Here is a 10,682-nt window from a genome sequence, read left to right as displayed (position 1 = left end):
TTTTTTTTTTTTTTTTTTTTTTTTTTTTTTTTTTTTTTTTTTTTTTTTTTTTTTTTTCGGCTGTGTTTCGTCACAGGGGAGGCAGCCTTAGACTTTCACGGCATTCTTTTTTTTTTTTTTTAAGTTGTCAGAATCTCTTGAGCGCCTTGTTTTGCGTCTGTGTAAATAATCGGGACCCAGTAACGCAATAACCCACTAGGAGGCTGGAGGGATAATTAATTACCCCTTAAGTGCTTGGAGAAGTTGGGCTGCGCAGAAGCGATGTGTGTCCTCGCTGGGTCAGTACTTCCAGGGTGGGCAGGCGGCTGTTCACAGATCCCGCAGCAGTTCTTAGGTTACTGTGTGTGCCCTAATAGGGAAGGAGCCAGCTTGGAAATGGGATGACAGTATATATGTGATCTCTCTTCCGCCTTCAATTTGACCTTCTATTCTGGGTCGGACTCGGGCCAGGTTGTCTCAGTCCTGTTGTAACAAGATTTCCCACAGTTAGGACACACATTGCAGATACTCTGCGCTAGGTCCTAGTCAAAAACTTTAAAAATCGTGGTAGTGCTCTCCCTGGGGACAAGCGCCTCACCCTTTGCACACTCCTGGCCTGACAAAGCCCATTGTTAAGAAGGTCCTGGCTTCTTGCTGCAGTGCACCCTGGGCACCTTCCTCATGTTTTTCCTCGAACTAATGGTTTAATTGTCGCTACCCGTAATTGCACAGTGTATTCTCAGTTTGGTATAGTTTCCGTTACATCCCTTCCTCTTTCAAAAAAGAGTTGCACAGAGGCTCAGAGATGAGTGGCTCACCGCACTTGTGCATGTATAACCACATTCCCTGTCAGCCAAATCTCAGTCTCCCCTTGAACTACCTTTCTCCCTCTGCCTAGGTTATACCGGATACCTGTGCAGAATTCTCAGATGTGGGCCCCCCCCCCCCGGGGGCAATCGCAGGCAGGGATAGCCTCACTGAAGGCCACACAGGCAGCAGCCCCATAAAGGTGGCCAACTAGTGCTGGCGGGGTGGGACCAGTTGGATGCGGATAGGGTGGAATGAGTCCTGGGAAGACTTCCTGTTTGCTGAGGAAAAAATAATGGTGCAGACTTCCATCTCACAGTGGGGAGTTGAGGAAGGCTTTACCGCACTGATGCTGGACTTAAACAGGACCACTTCCTTCCTGGAGTCAGTTGGACATAGCATTCTGACCCCATGTTTTAGATTCTTCCCTTGCTAGTTGACCTACCTTAGGACCTGCTGCTACTCCTGGATTTATTCCCTGATTGGTTTGACTTGAGACATCTTTTGCAAACTATTGATTTCTAAAGCTAGAGGTTGAAAAAACTGGCTCAGGGGATCCTTAGGCCAGATGTACTCAAGAGCAGATCTGAAACTTTGTTCTTTGAAAGGAAACTTCCCTCTATTTCTCTCATTTCATTTAGCTACTGTTTCCAGTGAATTTTTTTTCTTTTTCTTTTTGTTTTTTCTTTCTTTTTTCTTTCTTTCTTTCTTTTTTTTTTTGCTTTTTTTCCTCAGTCTTCTTTCAGTGACCTAATTTTAAATTGCGCCTTTTGCACTTGTTAATCAACCGTGGTCTCTTCTTCAGAAATCCCATCCTGTTTATAACATGTAAATGGGGTGAAAGTGGAGACTGTTAATAATCTTCACCTTAGAAATGGTTAGGTAAAGCAGTTCTTAGAGGTCCACCTCCTTAACCTGCAATTGTCATGTAGTAGTCTGTTCTGCTTTTCAGTTCTTCATTTTTGGAAGTCCTGATAAATCATGCTGAGCTGTCTTGAAGAGATCCAGTATTTAGGGACCCTTTATAAACAGTGTGCAATAAAAGCATCAGCATGGCAGAACAACTTTTTATCAGGGATACTGTATACTTTTGTACAGCTGGGAAAGTGCCATTTAGAGTAGTTTGTTGTTTTTTTTTTTAAGATTTTTTTATTTTTTATTTATGTGCAGAGAGACAGCGAGAGAGGGAACACAGCAGGGGAGTGGGAGAGGGAGAAGCAGGCTCCCAGCAGAGGAGCCCGATGTGGGACTCGATCCTGGAACGCCGGGATCACGCCCTGAGCCGAAGGCAGACGCTTAACGACTGCGCTACCCAGGCACCCCATAGAGTAGTTTTTCATAAGATGATAGGATTCAGTTCCCAAAGAAGATCAGAAGTTCTTGGTTCTCTTCTTATTTGTTAAAACTTGCTGTTCATGTTAAGCCACATTAATTTGTATAGTCAGTGTATGAGAATGCCGTCCAAATGTCCAAGATGTGCTGGATGCTGGGGGTGCCAAGATACAAAGAAAAGATAATTCAGACTGGACAGTGAAAAGCCTTAGAAGGTTTTAGCAAATCTCCTAGACCTGTGGCTTGTTTGGCTTGTGAGATTATATTGGCATTTCATCTTCTTTAAAAAGCAAGGTAAAACTAAAGCGTTTTATATTCTTCTGGTTTTAGGAGACCTGTGCCTTAATGAGCTATACCTCAGGCTTCTTCCCTCATGAAATCTGGCAAGCGTGTATATGTATTTATAAATGCCCTCCTCTCAGACTCAAGAAATAACCTTCTTTTTGCCTTTAACCCAAAACTGTTTTCATGGCACACTTTTAACTGATTCTTTCCTTTAAGTGCTTGGAGTATTTGTGACACGTATAACCTTTGCACACGAGAGAAATTGAGCAAGCACAGAAGATTTTATTAATGTTGGTTGCTAAGTTGGATTGCTTCAAAACATTCCTCCTATAAGTACCCCTTTGAGGTTAGGCATGAAAACTCTCTTAAAGAAACAGATGAAATGCTTTGGCCAGAGTTATGGTGGTTGCTGACATAATTTCCTTACTTCTCATTCCTGTGTTCAGACCATTTGATAATTTCCTTAAAACTTTCAAAACTTATGATTAAAAGCCAGAAACTGTTGCTCATTCTCTGTCCTCCCTCTGCTCCTGTCATTAACTGCTTCTTTACACAGAACTTCCCAACTTGTACCCCAACATCAAAGCATCTGGTTTCTTAAATAAACAGGCCCTGTAGAGAGACTGTGTTGTGTGGCATGTCGGCTCTGAGAAGAATGCGCGTGTTTGTTTGCTGGCAGGGCTGAGTGCAGGCTGACAGGACTGAATGTGCCTGTTGGAGGTTCAAGGAGCTGCCGCTCCTAGCCTGTTGTGGATCTTTGTCATACCCGGAAATCTGAAGGTCAGTGCCTTTAGCTGCCCCGGAACTTTCTCACTGCCTCATTTATTCTGACATGCAGCCCCTCTCCATACTGCCATCCCCAGCACTCCCACCCTCACCCCTGAGTTAATCTTCTCTGGAGCCCTGTTCCACCCATTTGTTTTACACAGGGGTCAAAGAAGAGGAATTCTGTAGATTTCCTTCTTGGTCCTGGCTGAGCAGAATGAGCAGAAGCCCCATGAGGCTGCTACTCCCTTGCAGTGTACTGATCAGACCTTTAACCCCTAATGGCTGTTAAAATGACTTCTGCATTGGGGATTTCAGTTACGAGTATCAGCAGATTCGATGCAGTGCATTTATCTGGGGAAGGGTTAGTCTTCATCTGTGGGTTGGTTGGGGTGAGGGTAGAGAGCTATCCAGGCAGGACGAATGGCTCAAGGGAATGCAGTGTAACAATTAGGTAAGTTCTCTGCTGACTCAAATATCTGGCTCTGTGCATAGTGATTTTTAATTAGAAATCTGAGTCTCCTGTTTGTGGAAATAATTGGAAGAAGGCTTATGTTCTGGTCAATTTCTAATGGTTATTTTCTTTCTGTAATGATAATAATAACAGGCTCTCCATCCTGCTGTTTTGATCTGCTCTTTCATGTCAGGTTCATAGAGGCTCTTAGCAACTTCTGCACTCTGCCGATTTCCAATCAGCTCTTGCCAACAAGCATTGGATGCTCAGTGGGTGATTGCAGAGACTGTGCTCCCCAACTTTGTCCTAGTTGGCCTGTTATCCTTGTGTGATCCTCACAGGAAGGGCAGTGCTTAACACTGAGTGGTAATGGTTGGAGCAGGAGTGATGTCTGCTCCTCTCCCTCCCTTTCTACCCACCCCTACCCCTCAAGTTCTGTCTTTTTTTTTTTTTTAAGATTATTTATTTGAGAGAGAGAGAGACGGAGAGGGAGAGCATGAGTGGGAGGTGCAGAGGGAGAGGGGGAGAAAGTGCCAAGCAGACTCCATGCTGAGTGCGGAGCCCTACTTGGGGCTTGATCTCACAACCCTGACATCACGACCTGACCTGAAACCAAGAGCTGGACGCTCAGCCGACTTTGCCACCCAGGCACCCTTCAAGTTCTGTCCTTACAGAAAGTGCACTGTGTTTTGAGACTGGAGAAATGCTCAGATGTTTTATATGATTAGAAGCTAATATGACAGCAGACAAAACTATCAAATTTGACATGTAATTAAAAATACAGCTTTTCTTGCAAAAGGCACTGTGATAGTTGCTCTAAAAATATTATGAAATAGATATTGCATTTGTAAATTTCCAAAAAAATTTTCAATTACCTTCCTATCCCTTTGTAACTAGTGTTTCTTTGGAATCTTTTATTTTTTTAAAAAACATTTGGTGGAAAATTGTTCTTCCCATTGTCTAGGTAGCCTCACTGATCTGTGTGTAGGTGGGTTTGAGGAGTAATGGGGCATGAGGAACATGCTGGTCAATTTTCGGCTGTTCTAGACAGGTGTCTTATTGTTCTCATGGTGACTGTAGTCAAAGTTGGGTTAGTAATATGTGGCTTTGAGATAGCTGGGTTGAATGAATCTTCGTGACAGACCCTTCATGCCTATAGAGGTTATTAGGTGAGTGCTGCACATGTGGAGGTTTTTTTCTGTTTTGTTTTTTTTTTTGGTTTTTGTTTTTTGGTTTTTTTTAAGATTGAGGCTGTTTTCCCCACTCTGCCCTGAACCCTAGTCCCAGGAAACAACAGCAAAAACCGAATCTTCCATTCAGAGCCTGCGGTGTTTTGCTGAGAAAGTTTTCTGTGAATGCAATTTATTTTCTGTTGTACATTTTGGTATCTGGCTCTCAATTCCTCATCTACAACATGAGAAATTTTGGATTAGATTTAAAATGTCTAAAAAATTCTGATTCATATGGAAGAGGGGGAGGCCAGGGGTTGTGATCACAAATGTTTATTGGCTGATTCCAAATTTAGAAGCAAATTGCGGCTGTTCTGCTTCTCAGTTGAACTTGAACGTAGCCCGGATTTCACATCTGGGGGTAATTTGTTACCACCTCCAGAGCTTGCTTCACAGAAATACGAGTGTTCTTCAAGATAGCAGGAGCGGTTTTTTTCATATAACTATGAAAGACATTTGACTCGTTTATTTTTTGGGTAATACTTTATCATTCTTTGTTGCCTGAAAAATCTAATGCTAAGCAAAGGTGCTAGCTTGGATAGTCCAGAAGCAAATCCAGTAAACATAGAACAGTAAATTTTGTTCTTTTCCTTCCCTATAGTACTTTGCCAAACTGGGACTGGTTTTTTTTTGTTTGTTTTTTTTTTGTCCTGGCTGCTTGTGTTTTTGAAAATAGGTGGTCAGCTTACCATTAATATACTCAGCCCTGTGCTAGTTAGAAACATATGAGTGATTAATTGGCTTGATATTTTTTTCATCAGAAGAAAATGTATGTTTCTTTTTCCTTCTAGGGCTTGAATACTATCTCTCTCATATTTGCTTTTGTGAGGAGTTTTGTTCTTTTCTTCCTGTATGTTCTAAGAAACTCAGTTCTGATATTGTACTTAAGCCAGTTTGCAAGTCTGGTTCAACAGTAGGGTCAAGAATAAGAGAAGGAATAAGAGAATTGAACTGGGAAGGGAATTTTTGATTAACTTTATACTTCCCAGACCAGATAGTTCAAATCAGATGTCTATTTGGTACCTACTGTTTGTCAGAGGGATTCAGATGTTGTATACAAAATTCAAGAGAAAGATCTCAATACCCAGATTGGAGGCCTGGCTCTGCTGCTTTATAGCTATGTGATCGTGGACAATCACTGAACTTCTCTGGCCATTATTATAGTTTTTTAACCTAAAGAAGCAGCTTTAGGATTATTTGGAAGGTGAAATAGAAAGTTTTATCAAAATGTTTTGTTAAATGTATTATGTCAATGTTGTTCATTTAAGCACTTACTAAACTACATATAGTGGAGTCCAGGCCTTTGGACATCCAAGGCAAACATGAAAGATATCCTCATTGGTGCTGCTTTAAGGATTAAGTGTTCAGAGATGGCTTGATGAAAGTTTGGAAGAATTTTTGAAGAAGGCGTGCCCCCTACAGTGCGGTAGTCTGGGAAGTCCTCCTGGATGAAGAGAGAATCAAGGCATGGAGGTAATTCTTAAGGAGATCTGTAAAGGCATGATGGTAGGGAAATCCAGGATGTGCTCAGGAATGGTCAATGGAAAGTTTCTGTGAGGGAGAAGTAGCTGATGAGGAGTATGTCTAAGGTTTCCAGAAAAACACAGAGAAGTCAAAAAAGGTAGGTCTTGGGCAAGGACAGGAGGAGGAAAGAGAGGGGAGGGCTGGGCAGGGAGCTATGCATTGGGACTTCCTGGGGAACATCTTTTAACAGGTAGTGTTAGACATGAGGCTAGAGCTGGAGAAACCAGAGGTGGAAATGGGGAGCCAAGAAGAGTTGACCATTTAGAGGTTGACCATTGCTGTGGCTTTGAAGAATAGAGGGCAGGGCAGACCACCTTTTATACCTGAGGTGCTGAAAGTTCTAAGGAACTCTCTTGGACTTCTGGACCTTACTGGAGGAGAACGTGAGCCAAGGCGTGAGAAATCCAGGAGCTATAAGATGGTGAAGCCAATGAACAGATTTATCTTTTCTTAATATTTGTGAACAGGATCAGGTTGAATTCTTGCTGATAACGTGCTTAACAGTTTGAATCACAGATTGTTAGGCTGATTAGCTGGTCAGATCTCTTACTTTTACTGATGAGGCTAAATGATTTTGTATGTGGGCCAAGAACTGAGAGTAGAGCACATATGTCCCAACATGGTGCGACGTTTGGAAGTGTTTCATAGAGTTTTGTTTTTTTTTTTTTAAGATTTTATTTATTTGAGAAAGAGAGAGAGTGAGAGCCTAAGTAGGGAAGAGCAGCAGAGGCAGAGGGAGAAGCAGACTCCCCACTGAGCAGGGGCTTGATGGGATGCTCAATCCCAGGAACCCAGGATCACGACCTGAGCCAAAGGCAGACGCTTAACCGACCAAGCCACCCAGGAGCCCCTCATAGGGATGTTTTAAGTCAATGCATTTGCTTTAGGGATAAGGCGAGGTTATAGACCCCAATTTTAAGTCCTATAGTTGTGAATTCTCTGCTCTTTATGGTCATTGAACCCTCAGCAGAGCTCAGTTAGCCTTTTTTAGCCTCAGTGTCCCATCATATAGAATGGAGCATTATCAGAGGCTTTGAAGAGAAAATGTTTTGAAAACCTTGGAGTGCCGTATGTGTAATTTATGTCATTTCTTAATAAGCCTGTTGATCTGGCTGCTGACTCCACACGGCCCAATTGTCAGCCAAACGATCCTGATACATACCAACTCCAGAAGAACACGTGCATAAAAGGAGATACATGAGACGAAGTGGTTTTATCACTTGGCAGGGTTGGGTGACAGGCTTGGGTGGGGGTGGCAAGAGGGAGGGTGAGTCAAGATTGGCAGAAATGTGAGAAGCCTATGTGTTCTTTTTTTAACCTTCATGATTACATCAAAATTTTAACTTGTGAATATGATTGGCAGTTCCTTGAGGCAGTGGTTAGGAAGGAACATGATCTCAGGTCAGACCTGGCTAGATTCAGACTTCAGTGGTGACCATGGACAAATTAATTTCAGTGAGTCTTGGTCTTTTCATCTGTAAAATGGGTGTCCTAATATCTATGTCTTAGGGTCATTGTGAAGAGTAAATGAGATGTGGGATTTAGTGTGCAATCCATCTGTTATTATATCTTATAATGATTATTTCCACAAACTTCGGATGCATTACCTGTTAGAGGCTCAAATATTTGTGTATGCACTTGAAATTGTTTTTCCCAGCTGTAATATTCCTAGAAAATCATCATGGGTACCCTAGAAACCAAATCTGGATTAAGAAATATGTACTACTTATGTCCTCGGACTTGAGATTTTAAGAACAAGGGTATAAAGCGAGAGAGACATTATCTAACCCAAGTGTCTTTCCTGAAGCTATGGGAGGTGAAGGAGAAGGAACAGTTGCACCATCGCCAGATCCCTGGTCATTTGGTCTGGTAGTTTCAAATATATCTATAGTTGTTTACTTATGGTTTTAAAGAATTTACAGTTATAAAAATAAGACTACTTACTATTTAATCGGTGCTTCTGCTTTGTTGAACTGTAGTTCATTGGCGTCAGTGACTGTGGTTTTAAGTTGGCAGCTCTGGAATGGCACCTTGCCGGCTGCACCCTCGTTTGTGAACTGAGCCACCATGGTCAGCTCTGCAGGGTACCAGCCTCTGCGAAATTTGAAACAATAGTGACGAGATGTGATGGGTACTTCTCAGGAACTTTGCTTGGAAGCACGGCAGACCAGAATGTTAATGGAATTATTTTTTCTCACGTGCATACCTCTTTAGGCTAACGTTTCACCGCTTCCCGGCCTGTGCTAACCCTCTGTTCCAGTTAGTGTGACCTTTCCACCAGGCCCTCGAGCTCACCATGTGCTCCGTGCTTCTCCGTCTTTGTTCACATGGCTTTCTGAATGCCCTTCTAGCCCTGGTGGCTTTCTTCTTTACTCTCCTGCAACATTTAACGATGCCATGTGAGCTAGCATTTAACTATAGTAGTCTGTCTTGTACCCACTTGCACTGATTCCATTTTTATTCTGCAGATTATAATCTTAAAGGTAGGGGCCATGCTTGTGCTATTCCGTCACCACTTCCGCCCCATACAGTCATTCAATGTGTGGTCTGGAATCAGATAGAGGTCTGAATCTTTGCTCTTCACCTACCAGCTGTGTGGGCAAATTGCTTAACTTCTTTGAGCCAGCTTCTGCCTCTCTCAGGGTGTAGTGGTACGTTATATATCGTAGGTGCTCTGTAAAAAGTTCACGACTATTATTGTTATTCTTTACTTCAACAGTTGCTCATTGCACACCTTCTAGATGTTGGGCCTTGTATTAGATCCTAAGTCCTGGGAACTGATGGTGGAACACAGTAGACAAGACCCCAATTTTTATGAACCAGCAGAAAACATGAACATTAAACAAATACGTAGTTATAAATACAGGTGCCCAGAAGAATAAAAATAACGACAAGAGAATAATTGACAGAGGTCCTTTGAGTCTGGGCGCATTAGGAAGGACTCACTGAGAAATTATTTAAACTGAGACTTGAAGATGAATAGAATTTGATCAGTAGGAATATCACAGAGAGGACCACGTGTTCGGAGGCCTGGGGCTGGGAAGTACTCGGTGTGCCCAAGGATCTGGAAGCAGGCAGGTGTGGTTGCAGCAGAGGCAGTGAGGGCTTCGTCCCCACCCGCCGTGGGTCAGTGGCTGGCAGTGGGGGCCTAGCCCTTATCACTTTTTCTTTGAAGTGGGACTAAGATGTAAAAAGTAAACGCTACCAGTTTTGAAATTTGGCTCATTTATTGGGCATAACAAGAATTGAGTTATCCCATGAAAGTGAAGTTTTCAAAAACTAAGCCCACCCTTTTAAGTGCCAAAGGTTTTTTGTTTTTATTTAATGGGAATCTTTCTGAAATATTTCTCTGCCTTCTTAGTCAACACTATGACCCTTGATCATTTAGGAAGAGATTAAACTGTGCTGTGCCACCACTCACATCATTTTAATGTGGTATGGCATTCATGCCCTGTTGGGATATATGGGGCTGTTTTCTCCCCTTTCTTCCAACAGCCCATTGTCTGCTTGTCGAAGCTCACTTTTTTGTTCTGCAGAAATGATAGTCCCCTTGCAATATCCTGTTCTTTTTGCTGCTGACCCTGTCTTGAGACACACTAGCCCCTAAATTTTATTTGCTGCTTCTGTAAACTAAGAAAATGCAGTACTAATTGGAGGCAATCTGACAAGTTTAGCAAATTGATACAGAGCGATGGTCTGCAGGTTTAGTTTGGAGGTCAAACGCGTAGATTTCTACCACGGAGATTCTGGCGTCGGAGGTTTCCCTTGCTTTCTTTCCAGTGCGTGTTTAGGTCTTTGGGGTTTCTATCTAATGCAGGTTGCTGTTGCCCTCCCCTTTCAACACTGAAGTATTGTGGAGCCAGCCGCGGAGTTGGTTTTTGTTTGTTCGTTTTAAACAAAGAGCCGTGGAAAAGCAAATGGAGCGGTTAAATTATTGATGAGTCATAGGTTCTTAGAGCTTATAAGGACTAGAAATGTTGGCATTCCAGCTCCCTCACCTTGGTGGTGAAATTAGGTTGCACTGCTCAAGTTCCCACAGCTTTCGGCAGAGCTGGAAATAAAATTCAGACTATTAGCCCAGTGCTCTTCCCTGTATCGTCCTGCCTTGCAGAAAACTCTGAATATTTGAGTAGGTATGAAAACTTGTGTAATGTTTTGTGTTTAGCGTTTTCATTTCTAAGAATAGTCTCCATGAGAACTGGAACATTTGTGATCTTATTTTTAGCTCATGTTTTATGATCCCAGCAGCGCCTTATTTAACAGAACTGAATTCTGTGAAGATTTCCTTCCTGCCTGCAAGAACATCA

Source organism: Ailuropoda melanoleuca, chromosome 2 (assembly GCF_002007445.2).
Source record: "Ailuropoda melanoleuca isolate Jingjing chromosome 2, ASM200744v2, whole genome shotgun sequence".
NCBI lineage: Eukaryota > Metazoa > Chordata > Mammalia > Carnivora > Ursidae > Ailuropoda > Ailuropoda melanoleuca.
This window is presented reverse-complemented; position numbering follows the sequence as displayed.